The following is a 16,601-nucleotide window of genomic DNA, read 5'->3' as shown; positions in this document are numbered from 1 at the left end:
TGTCTCTTTTGTCTATTGCCATGTTCTCAAAGTTTAAAATAATATTTAGACCATCATAAGATCTCTGCAATTCAGGGCACCTGGATGGCTCAGTGGGTTAAAGCCTTTGCCTTCGGCTCGGGTCATGATCCCAGAGTCCTGGGATTGAGCCCCACATCAGCCTCTCTGCTCAGCAGGGAGCCTGCTTCCTCCTCTCTCTCTGCCTGCCTCTCTGCCTACTTGTGATCTCTGTCAAATAAATAAATAAAATCTTTAAAAAAAAAAAAGAAAAAAGAAGAAGAAGAACTTAGCAATTCAAAAGCATGGTGAAATCACAAAAAAATGGGAACATTTTTAACATTTTTACCAGAAACTGATTTTTTTATTTTAAATCTCTGGTAGGGCCTAATTTGCTTCGGTACATTTAAGGAGACCTCCTTTAAATAACCCACTTAATCAAAATTAAAGCATGTTTCTTAAATCAAGTATTTTTTTTTAAGATTTTATTTATTTATTTGACAGAGCGATCTCTCTCTGCAGAGAGAGAGATCAGGCAGAGGGAGAGGAGGGAAGCAGGCTTGCTGCTGAGCAGAGAGCCCGATGCGATCCTGAGACCCTGGGATCATGACCTGAGCCGAAGGTAGAGGTTTAACCACTGAGCCACCCAAGTGCTTTAAATCAAGTATTTTAAACAATACTTGGGTCACCATTATCGCTGAGACTATCCTTTTGAAATGCTCGGACCCAGCTGGGTCCTATTTCCCAGAAACCAATTAAACCTGGACTGAATTCTCAGTGAACACGGTCCTTCAGGGGATGTCACGGCAAACCAGTGGTCTGCGGAAAAGAGCCGTGACTTAGCAATAAGGTGCTCATAGTTGCAGTTCTGCTCCTACCACTAGGTAACCAGGAGTAAGAGGATTCGTTTAAACTGTTAATGCTTTCATGTACCCACCCCAGCCTATATCAAAGAATTTTAAGAGTCTCATGAAATAGTGAAATGTGAAAGTATTTTGGTAAGTATGGAGTATTTTTCAGGGCAAGATGATATTAAAACCAGTGCTTCTTCCCCTCTGCTACGTGGTAGCCAGTCAACTATATTTAATGGTTTGATGGACAATTATAGGCTAGATGCAGCTCTAGTCAAGAGATGTTTATCAAGCCCTCCTTGGTAGCCAGCCCCAGACCTTCTTCTTGCCACAGCTGGGTATACTCGGCCCTAGAAGCTTGGCCCTGGCCTGTCTCTAGGATATATTCTGATTAGAAACAGAAGGTATTTAAAGGAGCTCTAGCCCCATAACGAGGAATTCATATTTGTCACAGGAGTTAGTCCAACCCTGATCATGTGCTCTGATGCTGACAACCAGGCAACTTCCTTTTTTTTCTACAGACAACTAGATCAGGAATTTACCTCCTCTTGGAAGCATTTTCAAGACACATCTGTCTTAATCCATTCAGGCTGCTATAACAAAATATTTTAGACCAGGTGGCTTTTAAACAAAAGAAATTCATTTCTCATAGTTATGAAGGCTGGGAAGTCCAAGATCAAAGCACTGGCAGATTTAGTGTCCCGTGACAATGTACTTCCTGATTCATAGATGGCTGTCTTTTCACTGTGTCCTCACATGGGGTCTCTTTTATAAGGCTGCTAATCCCATTCATGAGGACCACCCTCAGGACATAAGCACCTTCCAAAGGATCCCCCTCCAAATACTGCCTCACTGGGTTTGAGGTTTCAATTAATTAGGGAGGACACAAATATTCAGCAAATATTGCTGAACCAGTGTTCCTCTACATTCAGAGTTCTGCTGGGCTCTTGCCAGTATCCCCTTCATACACATATCTCTTACCTGCCGACAGATTCCCTGATGCTGGCTGACCAATTGGCACTGGATACTCCTGAGGTTCACCTTTTCCTCAACTTCTCCTATCACTTTATTTAACCATCTTTGGGATTTGTCACTGATTCCAACAGACTCTATAAAGCCAACTGCTTGCCTTATATGTTCTTGGTTGCCAGACCCAGGGGATACCATGTTCTACTAGTCACCCTGTGCTCCCTCCGGACAGCTATAGTGGTTCATATCACTGGGGCCTGCCTTGCTTTGCTCCTGATCCTGCTCATGGCTTATCCCAGACTGCATGACCCTCAACAGTTAACTGAAAGGATGCTGTTCAGTCATGTCCATGATGGGCATAACCCTGAGAGTATACAAACAGAACAAGCAATACCCAACCTCAAAAACTGCTGTATTCTAAAAATTCCGTGGTAAATGGGTTCTCTAGCACTTGGGAATTCATTTCCCAACTCCTCACAAACAACTCATTTATTTTAATAGTCATTCCCTCAAAAATATTCATTATCTCACTACTTTGCACCAGTCACTGTGCTGGGCATAGGGAGACAAGGAGAAATGAGACTCGGTCCCCTTTTTTCCAGAAGTTCACAAAATAACAAAAGAGAGAGTTGTAGAAGCCAATAATATGAATATAGTACAGCAAGGACAAGAAAGAAAAGGTGATCCCTCTGCCTGGGCAGATTCAGAAGGTTCCACAAAGAGATATTCCTGATGCAGGCTGAAGAATGAGGAAGTGTGCACTAGACAGATGAGTGGAGAAGGGTGTTCCTGGTATGTGATTGTCAGGCTGCCAGACCAACACCCCAGTGTCAAAATTTAACCCCTAACATAGCTCTGCTAATGTGCAGCACTGATACAGAAAAGGAACAGTTTCTTGAGGATAGTCTGGGAAAACTCGTTTCTGTTGTAAGATTAGTTCTAAAACCTTCAATAAGACAAAGTTGACCCTGGGCTCATGCCAACAGACACACACACACACACACACACACACCACCACCACCACCACCACCACCACCACCACCACCCCCTACCACCATTCATCATCTGGGGCAAGAAAGAAAAGCAACTCAGTTACAGGAGGAGTAATTCTTACACTTTCACTTTCTTGCAAAACACTAGTTGAATGCAAGGTCATGAGTAAAGCTTGTTAGAGACTACACATAATACACAGGTCCATACCCCTGAGGAGTTTAACAACTAGCTGTATAGACAAGACTCGTGCATATAAAGTAACTTAGGGCCCAAGGCAGTAGCTGCCAAAAGAATGACGCATGCTAGGAGCACTATACTGTTAGCCATCACTGCTTTCTTCAGAGAATAATTCAGTTTAGTTCAACAAGTGTTTTATATTAAATGCCCACTACAGGTCTGTTGATGATGTAAGGCTGCATTCTGAATTTCACAAGGCAGCATCCACCGGGTTCTGTAAATGCAAATAAGTTTTCCTCCCAGAGGTATTAGGCTAAGTCAACTCTGGAAAGACTCTGGGGGACCTAATTAATAGGAATTCTGTTTTACTCAATACGGGAAACACATCAACACTGAATAGGTATGAGAAAGAATTTCCCACCAGTTGGAGCTGTCCGAATTAGAATGAACCGCCTTGGGAGGTAGTAAGTTTCCCGTCAAGCCAGATAATTAGTTGGCAGTGATTTGTAGAGGTGACTCAAGCATTCAATGACCAGTAGGCTCCCTTCCAATCCTGTGATTGTGTGAACTTCTGCAGCTCCCAATTGATAGCACAATAGACGAATCTGGGAACCCTTGCCAGGGAACAGTCACGGTGTTGCAGATTAGCCATGGGTTAGGCTCATTCAGGGTACCAGGGCCCAGACTGAATGGTGGTGAGGAAACAGAAAACATGGGAATATATAACTTCTACCAAGAGCCTGACCAAACTCCTAAGGTCAGAATGTCTGGGAGAACCTCAGAATGCCAAAATTCATCAGTACGTAAAAGAGATGGTGACTTTCAGTCAAGGAGCACCCCAAGACAGAGACTAACTCAAGAATGAAAACTGAAGCCCCTTGGATAAGACATATATAGGATTTTAGAGTACTTTGAAAGGCTCATCTGATGAAGACTCTCCTGGTACCCACCCTAAGGGGACCTCCTGGACATTAAGGCATTAAAATCCTTGGGAATGTCCAAGCAAAGGTGTTGCCAATGATGTGTCCAGGAGGAGAGCGTCTCCAAAGTGAAACAAGCGAAGGATGGGCAAAGAAAAGTTATGAAGTTCTCCTTGGGTGACAAAGGCAGTCATGGGATCGTGGGTGTCAAAGAGAGGAAATGGCAGGAGGGTCTAGAAACCAAGAAACATCTGTTTAAAATCCTGGTGTCACTTGGCACCACGTCAGAACCAACTTCGAAGTGTGTGATAAACTGAGCTCTACGTTTCCCATATCTAAACAAGGTAATTACGTTGATGTGGGCATGTTGGCGAAGGAGGTATCAAGTAAGAGAAAATGCCCACATTTGGATCCCTTTTTATCAATTCTATAACTCCTCTGAGCTTCACAAACGAGGAGACTGAATGAGAAAACCTTCCTGAAGTCCCTTCCAACTATAAGGTCTATAATCCCAATGCACAAAGCACATCCTATAGCTGAAGAAAACAATTATCAAACAGGTCAGAACAAAACATGCAAGAAGAAACTAAATGAAGCAAAAACTTTATTCTTGGATTTTGATCTGTGACTTCTTCCCCCCTTCTTGGGATTAAATTGTGATTTAAATAGTTAAGTCAAATGAATGGAAGTGAAACCAACACACTACACACCAGGAGCATTCTTATTTTTGTGGGGAAAGAAAGCAAATGTGCTATTTGATTGTGTACGAAAGATCAATCTGCAAAGCTTCCAGAGACAAAGCCCCATTAAATCAATAGGGGTTCTGCCCAGTGCCCAAGGAAACCCACCAAGAGGAGCCAAATTATTTCTTTTTTTTTAAAAAGCCATCAACTCAATGTTACAAATCATTTGCTATTCTCAAGAGAATTGCCTAGTATTGCAAAACTTGATAATTACTGATTCATGACTGATTTAGGAAAAACATGGGCTTAAGTAATCAGGCCAGAGCACTGCTGCTGACCGCAAAGCTGGCAGGAAACCTATCCTTTCTTTCATCATTTCTTTCATGAATGTTTAACATTCTACAAAATTTAGCTTTCAACATATTAGTAGTGGCTGGATTTTTCCAAAAGTTGGGAAGACAGAACATACCAGTTGCATGGTATTGAGCACTTATATTTTCTCTTTTATTCAAGTGTCACAAACCAGAAACCATGAAAAAGTGATTTCAGAAATCAGACTTGGTAAGACCTGGATTGCTTTATGTGATTTATCAAATCTCAGACTCTTTGAAAGAACTCTGCAAACACATAAACCTCTCTTCCATGAACTGACACTATGATCTGTATAAACTGGCAAGAAGAATTTAATAAATATTTTGAGCTGACCCTACATATAAGCTACACACACCTACATTTGGATAATACATGCTTCTCTCATAAAAGTTTGCTAAACAGTCACTTTATTGGGCTAGCAGATAACAAGCACATCAGAAATATTCATCTGTACATGCGTCTGGGAAGACGTTGTCTATAACGAGATGTGGACCCCATATCTGTAGAGAGAAAGCTACTCCCTCTCTGCTGGAATCACTTTTCTGCTTAAAATTAAGAAATTAAGAATATTTTCTTTTCTGCAGAGGAATTACAGAGAAATTCAAGCCAAAATACTGTCCCACAGATTCAAAGAGACTGCCTCTAAAACCATATCAAATTCTCTTCTCAGATCTTTCTTTTTCTGAGATTCTGCTTTCCAAGTAAACATGCTTTTGTTAGTGAAAGGCAAAGCCTTGTCATCAACTTAGTTTCTGCTATCAGTCCTTATATGCATGTACCACAAAAAACATAAGAATTGTAGATCTATTCACTGAGACACACCATCAGTGTTCTTGGAGGAAAAGAGTAAATTATTTAAAGAGCAAAAATGTTAAGTAAACATTTTCACAGGGCTGTGGTAAAGAGGTACTCGTAAATTGCTGGAGTGCAAGTTGGTGAAACCCTCGCACAAGCAAGTCGACAATGTATATTAAGTTCTAAATATTTATGCATTGGGTCCAAAAAGTCCATTTTGGGGAACTTATCATTTAAAAAAAATCTAGACTAATGTAAAGCTTTGTGCATGAAGATTTTTTACTACAGCATTATTTATAATAGAAAAACAGAGAAAAAACTTGTATGTTGAATTTAAGAAAATGGTTAAGGAAAAACAGATGAACATAGGGCAAAGGAAGGAAAAATAAAACAAAATAAAAACAGAGAGGGAGTCAAACCATAAGAGACTCTTGACCGTAAGGACACAAACTGAGGGTTGCTGGAGGGGTGGAGGCTGGGGCGGAAGGGATAACTGGGTGATGGACATTAAGGAGGGCACTTAGTGAAATGAGCACTGGGTGTCGTATGCAACTGATGAATCACTAAATTCTACCCCTAAAACTAATATTACATTATAGGTTTATTAAATTGAATTTAAACAAAAAATTTTTTAAAAGAAGAAAACACTTCTGGGTGCCTGGGTGTCTCAGTGGGTTAAGCCGCTGCCTTCGGCTCAGGTCATGATCTCGGGGTCCTGGGATCGAGTCCCGCACCATGTTCTCTGCTCAGCAGGGAGCCTGCTTCCCTCTCTCTCTCTCTCTCTGCCTGCCTCTCTGCCTGCTTGTGATCTCTGCCTGTCAAATAAATAAATAAATAAAATCTTAAAAAAAAAAAAAAGAAGAAGAAAACACTTCTATCTTCAGGAAAGAAAAAAAAGGAAATGATTAAGGAAAATACAGTATAACCTCTTAACAGAATACTATGCAGGCAGCCACAAGAAATATTTGTGAACATCAGTAATGACATGAAAATGCTTATAATATTAAATTTAAAGCAGAAGACAAACATATATTGCAGATATACACATATATATAAAAGACTTTAAAAAATGCTTATAAAAATAATAAATGTTGACATGTCAAAAAAATGAAAGGATTGGGTAATTTTTTTCTCCCTTTTACCTTCTCGATATTTTCCAAATTTTCTTCAACGAGCTCCTTAAGGAAACATTTTAAGTAAAATAAGAGGGACTCTAAACAGACATAGATTAGGGTTAATGCTCAATATTCCTGACCAAAATTAGATTAGGCCTGAGGGAGATCAGATGTGGAGAAGGGATTTTGGTGGCATTAATATGTATTGAATTAACTCATAATTAATTCATTCAATGAATAGTTATATAAATTGACTGTGGGAGGGAGGGAGGGAATCACAGATTCCTTAAACCAAAGAATCATCTAGCCCACATTTTGCAGCAGCAGGAAGAATGAACCCTGGGGAGACCGAGATGTAATTTAAGAACTGGAATAATATAGCAGCAGAGGATTCATAGGAGGAGAAACTTTCAACAAGGCAGAGAAGATCAGAAATGTTAACACTGCAGAGATGCAGGGAAGTCAAGGAAAATGAGGAGGGGGGAAGGCCCTGGATTTAACAAGTTAAAGGCAATCGGGAAACTAAAGAGAGACTCCAATCCCCGAGGGTCAGTAGTGAGAAAATGGAAGCAGTGAGTAAAAAGAGAGGTGAGAAGGGGTGACCGGTTTGACCCAGGGTTATTTATTGTGTCCTTTACAAAAAAGGGGAGACGATTGTGAATTTGGAGGCAAGAGGGAGAAAGGCCATCCCTGAGAGCCAGAAGATTATAGACGTGGGAATAGCCCGGAATAGTTCCACTCCCTGCCCACCCACAATGGTCACAGGTTGACCATATGACTGCATCTGGCACAGATGTCCCCATAGACTGGCTCTTCATACCTGCAGGACCCTATCTCTAAACTATCCCTTGTCACAAGCTATCTCTTCTGATCAAACCATGCTTGTGCTCATCCACACCTGCACTCACGTGGCTCTTCCTCCTCTGGGACTGTTTCTTCTCTGCCTTTTTCATGGGTCCTCCTCCTCAGCTACCCTCAAATGTCAGGTTCCAGCGTCCATCCCTAGTCTTTGTATTAGTCTCTTAGGACTACCATAACAAAGCACCACAAACTGAGTAGCTTAAAACAACAGAAATAAGCTCTCTTACAATTCTGGAGCCTGGAAGTTGGAAAGCAAGGTGTCATTAGGGCCATGTCCTCTCTGCAGGCTCTAGGAGAGGATCCTTCCTTACTTCTTCCTAGCTTCTGGTAGTTCCTGGCAATCCTTGGCATTCCTTGGTTTACACAGCGTGACTCCAGTCTCTGCTTCTGTCTTCACGTGGCCTTCTCCACGGTATCTGTTTCTGGTTTTCTTCTTGAAATGACACCAATCATTAATTAATTAATCCAGTATAACTTCATCTTCACAAGTTACATCAAAAACAAAACAAAACAAAACAAAAAAAACCCTGGGGTGCCTGGGTGGTTCAGTCAGTTAAGCACTGACTCTTGATTTCAGCTCAGGTCATGATCTCTGGGTCGTGGGATCCAACCCCATGTCGGCTTTGTACTCAACGTGGCGTCCACTTGAGATTCTCCTTCTTCCTCTCCCTCTGCCCATCCCCCAACTCACATAATCTTTTTTAAAAAGATAAGACCCTACTTCCAAATAAGGTTATATTCTGAAATTCCAGGTTGACATGCATTTTCAGGGTACACTACTCAACTCAAGACAATCCTGAACATTTCCTCAGACAGTGCCATTCCAGTGTGATCTCATCTACTTCCAACCCATCTAATCTATGTTCATGAAGCTGTATCCCCAGCTTCAATCTCAACCCCATTTCCCAAGCCTGTATTTCCTATTGCCCACTGGATAAGGTTGAGTGAGAAATACACAAGCCCTTTCAACAGAACCTGTCCACTTCCAAAAGAGAACCTGTGCTGTCTCCTGTGGTTTATGTTTTAATTCATGATAAATCTATCTGGTCTCCCTAATGAAAAGCCTTGCATTATCCTTAACTTTCTTTTCTTCCTAATCACCTCCCACCACATCTGATCAGACAATAGACCCTACAGATTCCATCTCACAAACATTACTCAAATTTGACTTCTTCATTAAAAAAAAAAAAAATTATTTATTCGTTTGAGAGAGAGAGAGCACAAGCAGGGGGATAGGCAAAGGGAGAGGGAGAAGGAGATTCCCCTCTGAGTTGGCAGCCCAACATGGGGCTCAGTCCCAGGACCCCGGGATCATGACCTGAGCTGAAGGTGGATACTTAATCATCAGAGCCACCCAGGTGCTCCTCAAATTTGACCTCTTCTTTCCACCTCTACTGCTAAGGCCTGAATCTGGGCTCTCAAACTTTCCTTAGACTATTCAACCTACCAAAAATTTTACCTCAGTGAAATATTCTAGAACACCATACCATGATAGTGCTGGGCATACCAAAGAGATAAACACAACCGTGCCTTTGTATAGCTTTCAATCTCAGCTGGTCTCCTTGCCACAGGCTTAAATGCATTTTCTTATAGGAAACAAAATCAGATAATGTCATGTTGTGACTCACAACTCTCTTTTGACTCCTTATATCCTTCCAGATGAAACCCAAGTCCTCCCCTTGTCATAAAAGATGTTTCATAATCTGTTTCCCCAAATTGTCACAACACTGACCCACAGCCTTTTGTCACTGCCAGGGTGATTTCTTTTCCTTTCTAGAATCATGCCCAGAAAGAGTGCTTTCTTTGATATAATGTGCCTCTCTTCCTTCTGTACCAGGGGAAGACCCTACCTTCCTTTAAAGTTTAATTCAAATGACTCCTCTTTTCCTACTTCTCATCAGAATCTAGCAGAGTCCTTGTGGCCTCACAGGACTTTGTTCCAGTCCCTATCTGAGCACATTTACCACATTGTATTGAAATTTTTTTTTTACCTGTCTATCTCCATCACTAGACCATGAGCTCACAGAGGACTAGTACCAGGTAGCACTCATATATCTTGGTCTAAAAGATTGTGGCTATGAATGCACCCTGCCTTCTGCTTATGTGAATCCTACTAAAGGTTCCAGGCTTGATTCAATCTCAGCCTTTTCAAGGACTTTTTCATTCTAGGCAGTGAGTGTCTCCCTCCTCCGAATGGTCACACCACTTATTTTCTGTATCACTGGCATGGCATTTACAACATGGTGCTTTGAGCCATTAAATGTCTCTGTTTTCCTTCCTGCTGCAATTTAAAATGTGTTTTCCAAACTTTAGTCCAATCCTTACATTGTAGAAGGTATTCCTTAATATTTGCTGATTGGTAAATCTTTTAAGGGATGGAATTCTAAAGGAAATGAATGGGACACAGGTTGGGTAGTGTTTTTAGCATATGGAAAGATAAGGTATATTTCCTTCCATGAAACTAAAAGGTTGAGAAGGAAGAGATAAAAGAATGATAAAGGAGAATACAAAAGTCCTGAATCAGAGAGCCTTGATCTTGTAAAAATAACCATGAAAAAATAAAATTCAAGGCTAGGTATACCACACAGATATTAAATGCAGCCAAATAAAAACATATCAGAACTTAACAGATATGAGTAGATAGAGGAAGAGTTGGCAAGAGTATGTGTAACTTATACACAGTAGAACGTATCATATACACATTCAACTTATGTAAAGTAACCCCTAGAGGCTTGATAGGAAGGAGAAAGTGAGAGAGAAAGAGCCGTAAAGGGTGGACAATTCTGCCAGCTATTCCAATAAAGGACCCAGAGATGCACGTCAGCCCAATGTATCTCCCAAGCACCCCACACAGTATAAGCTGATACTGAGGGTGGTTTTTGGGTTTGAATATAAACTCAAGCCAGGTTCTTCAGTGATCTGTTCGCACCGTAAATGAAACACTAACTGCACAGAACTTGCTAAAAGAGAGCATGTGTCAGGATCCAATGTGGCACCTATTTGTGACTATATATCTTGAAATTTATGGGCGATTTGAGGGACTTTCAGAAATATGGACTTCACATAGTTTTTGTATTGTGTATTGACTTTGGCACCAAACCCCCAAGTAAGATGTGACTCCACTGGCTGAGTCCTATGTCCTCTACTGATACTTATCTTCCATAAGAAGCACTTACAGTACTTGTTGTTTGTACTGCTTATTTTCACATGTAGTCATGCATGGTCTTGTGCCCTTATTTAATCGCTCAGATGTAAATACAACCACTTCATCCAGACTATAAGTTGTTGACAGTAATGCTGCTTAAGGCTTTATATCCCACAATGCATTTGGCACAGTACCAATGACAAAAGTGTTTATTGTGGGCACCTGGGTGGCTCAATGGTTAAGCCTCTGCCTTCGGCTCAGGTCATGATCCCAGCGTCCTGGGATCGAGCCCCACATTGGGCTCTCTGCTTAGCAGGGAGCCTGCTTCCCTTCCTCTATCTCTGCCTGCCTCTCTGCCTACTTGTGATCTCTCTTTCTGTCAAATAAATAAATAAAATCTTTGGGGGGGAAAAAGTGTTTAATTGTTGAAAGGTCATTTTATCCATGTCACTTTTGCTATTATCAAACTCAGAGTTTAGAAGAAATAACGAAATGTGTGATTTTCACGTTTTTTACTGTGCCTTCTAGGTTATACTGACAGCTGTGAAATGACAGGCAGGAGGGGAAAAGCCCTTGTTTGACCCCAAATTATTCATTAAATGTTAAGTAATTGACTCTTCTATAGAAATGAGGAAGCATGAAGAGGCCCAGTATAAAGGGTAATAAAAAAGATATTGTCATCAGCATTTTTCTAGAGAGATAGTAAAAAAAAAAAAAAATAGGAAAGAAAAAAAATCATTTGGGGAAAAAGTCCTGCCTTTATTAGTGGCCTGGGAGGGAACATCAAATCACGCTAAGATCCACCCACTCCGAGCGAGAAAAGAGAAAACAACAGAGCAAAATCTCCGAGGATTAATCAGCAAGATATAAATGTATGAAAAGATTAATCAGGATTTCTTCAGGTTTAACTCAATTATTATGTATCAATTCTAATTTAAAAACAACATTTTTGTTGTAAATGAGTCTTTTGCTGCTGATTCCTGACATACTGTTTCCTTAAATCCTTTCATTTTATTAATATAACTCTGTCCACAAGGCAGCAGGGATCCGAGGAAGATTGAGCAATTACTGAGTGTCATGGGATTATGAAGATAAGCTATTTGGATAATTTAAACTAAAAAAACAACTGTCCTTTATCTCTAGGGTGGGTTTGTCGACCTGGGTTATTCAGATAATTTGACCGACCTATACTTCCTATTACCAGAGTAGATACTCTAAATGTGCCTCAAACACTAGAAAATTATTTCAAACTGTTTTCAGCATGTTCTGTGATAAAGAGATGTGAGGTTAAATTATCAACCCAGTTAAAAAGTAAGTTTGTAGCTATTTTTACTGTATTGGTCAGCTAGCTCTTTTTAACTCTTGGGTCAAAGTTTTTGGACATTAAAACAAATAAATTCACTCTGTTTTTTCAAGCATAAATGATATGCAATAAGCCTCAGAGAACAGAGGTTACTCATTCTGGTTATGTTTTACTTTCTTGCAAACACATACTCATGCTCAATTGAACTGCCGCCAAGTGATTTTTAAGTATTAAAGGTGAACACAGCCCTCCTTTTTCAAGGATATTTTGGGCAACTGTTGTGAAACAAAATGCAAATCATTAAAAAAAATGATGTTAAAAAAGAAAGCACTAGTCAAGAAATCATTCAAAGTTTAAGCTCACATAAAAATGAACTAAAATTAATGATGGGTAAGCACCTCATAACATTGAACAGGAAAAACATTCAGAACTCTTGACAACGGGTTCAAATTTCCTGACCTGCTAGACAAACCTTCTCTTTCTACATCTTTCCTAGATTCCATCAGGTCCTGTTTTTCTCTCTACAATAAACTGCCATTTATCTAGAACGCAATCAATAAGAATGTTAAAATAAACAGGCTGATGTGTTCCTATGTTCCTTTTCGGTTAATTTACAGGTGTTTATTGGATGCCTATTATGTTTCTAACACTGATGTATATGTCACAAATATTACTTAGAATTGCATAACTTCTCCCTTTATGAGGAAAAAAAACAAGTAAACAAACAACTTCTAATACATCAAAAAGTAATGTAGTCCATAAAAAAATTTCTAACACATCAAAAAGTAATCCTGATTCAATTCCAAACTGCCTTGTTCATCTCTAACCACAGGCCAATAACAGCCAGTTCTCTGGCAATAAGTGAAAATCACTGTAAAATTTGGAAGTACCAAGTTTCTTCCATATACTTTTAGTTTCAAAGGTACTCCCATTATTTGACCTCATGGAAAAATGTGACTAACTCTTATGTTCTAGTAATAAAACTAGCCTATTCTCCAACATTTTAAATAAATGAGGGATGAAATCTCTTTGTACCCTACACAAAACCCAGCATGAGATTTTGAAGGGTTGACAAATAATTGCTGAATGACTGAGCTTATGTTCATAATGTGAGGTCACACAGAACAGTGAATTTTTAGTTTGCAAGGAAATGAGTCTATAGATAGAGGGAAGCACTAGAAAGCACAATTTAATCTATGAAAAAGAGCCTAATATTCTTCTATAGAAGTAAGCCACACACCCTTCTCAAGTTCCAATTTTGCCTTCCAAGTTAATGTGTGTCTGTTTCTAATTCTCTACTAGACCACCAATAATTGTGTCACAATAGGGAAATTCAATACACGCAAGATTCTGATTTCAGAAAAACAGAATATATACATGAGGTCAGCAAAAATCTTTAGTTCCCCAGGGTTTCTATTTTAATGCCCCATTTTATAGTATCCTGGGAATTTCTGTTGAAAAAAAAAAGAGAGAGAGAAAGAGAGAGAGCTCTTCCACAGTAGGCACTGGTAACTAAAACCAAGGAAGTAGTCCAATGGAAATTAAGATAGTTAAGTAAAAATACAAAAGTATTCATTTTCATAATTGACTTTCCGTATTATGTAGCTAATAAGTATGCTTATGACTTCTATTCAACACAACCCTTTTGATTGGTGATAACTACTTCAGCCTTAATTATTTCATATTTTTATGTTTTGACAAATTACATAGATTTTGGGACAAGTTAACTGAGAAAAAAAATAAAATTAGATTTCTACTTCTTGTGTTTCACCAAGACAAATTCTAAATAAATTAAATATTTAAACATTTAAAACATGAAACCATGAAATTACAAAAAGAAAATATATGTGCATATTTGAATATTCTTGAAGTGGAGCAGGACTTCTTATGTTTAACACCAAAACCAAAACCCTTTAAAGAAAATGTTCATATATTTGACTACATCATATACTTAAATTTCCCATTTATAATTCCAGCAATATGGTGCACACCAAGGAATGCTTCTGTACAGGGTACCAAAAAATTCAGACTAAAACACTTTTAAAACCTTTTAGAAGCATAGCTTAAGTGGAAGCGAATAAGGGAATTCTTCAGAGGCAAAAAATACTTAATAGTTAGAATCCAAAAAGATAATCAAGCACTAAAGTGGCCACTCGCTGATATTTTCTGATTCCTGGCAGTTTGAAGATTTCAATTTTAATGAGAAGTGGGAAATAGAGTCAATCCAAGGCAGAAATTAAGATTAAGATACTTCCACAGAACTCATTAAAGGAGACATTTTCAGTAAAAAAGATAAACTGAAAAAACAAACAAAATAAGGCAAATGTTAATAAATAAATAAATAAATAAAGCAAATGTAAAATAAATAAATAAATAAAATATGAAATAAAACAAAATAAAAACACCATCCTCTGTTTCCTCTGTCCCACAGAGGAAGGGCTCTCGATTCTGGATTCTGGAAAACAAGATGAGAATGCCTGAAAACTAACAGCCTCAAGTTATCTTTCATTTTGGTTTGGTAACAGACCTCACATTGTCTATGGGACTGAAAATAAAATTAAAGTAGACCAAAGCAGCTCTCGCGTTTTGTAGCACCTAATTGGCTTAGAGAACCAAATGAAAATTTTCTCTACAGAAGATACTAACTCCAGCCTCACAGAGTTCCAATAATTGTGAGTTTACAAATAAAAATCACAAAATACATAAGGAAAAAGTCACCATAAACAAGAGTCAGCAGAAAAACCAAGCCACTCAATCAGACACAGAAATTGGCAGTGTTGGAATTATAATATATTTTCTAAAAAAATGTGAGTTTAATGTGTTTTTAAAAATACTGAAAATTATGAAGAAATAAGAGACTATAAAAATGGACAGGCTTTTAAAAATAAAATGAAAACTATAACAATTAAGGTTAGAAACTTAATTGTCAGATTAATCATCAGATTAGACAAAGCTGAAGAAAGAACCAGTAAACCAGAACATAAATCTGAGTACCCATATGTAGCAATGAGAATCAAAGATCGACCTTATAAAAGAGAGGTCAAGAGACTTGGAAAACAGAAAAGATAGAAATATGTTTAAAAGGACAGCCAAAAGAAGTTGATAAAGAAGATGAGGAGATGCCAGCAAATTGCTAGAATTGTGGAAAGATATAAATCCTCAGTAACAAGAATTTCAAGAATAACAGTTGTAAATAAGTCCTTATCTAGACACATCACAGAAACTGCCACATACCTGAATTAAAGAGGTCTTAGAAGAAGTTAGAAAGAAAAGAAAGATTATGTACAAACAATTAAAATGAGTGCTAACATCTTGAGAGTAATCATGGAAGCCAGAAGATTATGAAAATAATACCTTCAACATGCTAAATGATAATAACTCTCCACCTAGAATTATATACACAGCAGAAGTATCTTTCAAGATGAGCATAATTTTCTAACAAACGGAGAAAGTCACATTTTCTAACAAACGGAGAAAGTTTATTACTGGCAGACACTTACAAAAAGAACTTTTAAAGAAACTACTCTAATCAAAGCCCTGAAGAAAAGTCTGAAATACAGGAGGAAATACGGAGAGAAAATATAGTAAACATGCTGTCAAATTAAATAGACATTGAATGCAATGACAACAATGTCTAATATGTGGCATTTTAAAAAGAGCAAAAGTAAAAGCAAATAATAGTATAGAATATGGATATCAAAATTAAAGTGTTCTAAAGCCCATATAATATCCAAGAAGATGAAGACAGTGATTATCTTTGAACATTTTTAAGTTAAATATGCATGCTAAAAATTTTAAGATAACACAAAACTAATAGAAATGGTATATATAATTAAAAACTAGAAGAAAAAGTAGAATTAAAAAAAAAGAATAACAAACCAGTTCCAAAGAAAGCAAAAGGGAGAAAAAAGAACAGAGAAAAAGTAAGACAAAGAGAAAATGAGGGCGCCTGGGTGGCTCAGTGGGTTGAGCCGCTGCCTTCAGCTCGGGTCATGATCTCAGGGTCCTGGGATAGAGTCCCACATCGGGCTCTCTGCTCAGTGGGGAGCCTGCTTCCTCCTCTCTCTCTCTGCCTCTCTGCCTACTTGTGATCTCTCTCTGTCAAATAAATAAAATAAAATAAAATAAAAATTAAAATAAATAAAAAAATAAAAAAATAAAATAAAAATAAATTAAAAAATAAAAAATAAAATAAAAATAAATAAATAAATAAATTTAATTAAATTTAAAAAAAAGAGAAAATGAAATTTAAGATGGTAGAGATGAATTCAAAATCACAATAATAACAGGTTGATGGGTATTAAGGAGGCCACAAGCTGTAATGATCACTGTGTGTTATATATAACTAATGAGTCATTGAACACTACATCAAAAATTAATGATGTACTATACAGTGGCTAAATGAACATAATTAAAAAAA

The sequence above is a fragment of the Mustela erminea genome, chromosome 7 (genome assembly GCF_009829155.1).
Source record: "Mustela erminea isolate mMusErm1 chromosome 7, mMusErm1.Pri, whole genome shotgun sequence".
Classification (NCBI taxonomy): Eukaryota; Metazoa; Chordata; class Mammalia; order Carnivora; family Mustelidae; genus Mustela; species Mustela erminea.
The sequence above is the reverse complement of the archived record's forward strand: the minus strand, read 5'-3'. Positions refer to the sequence as shown.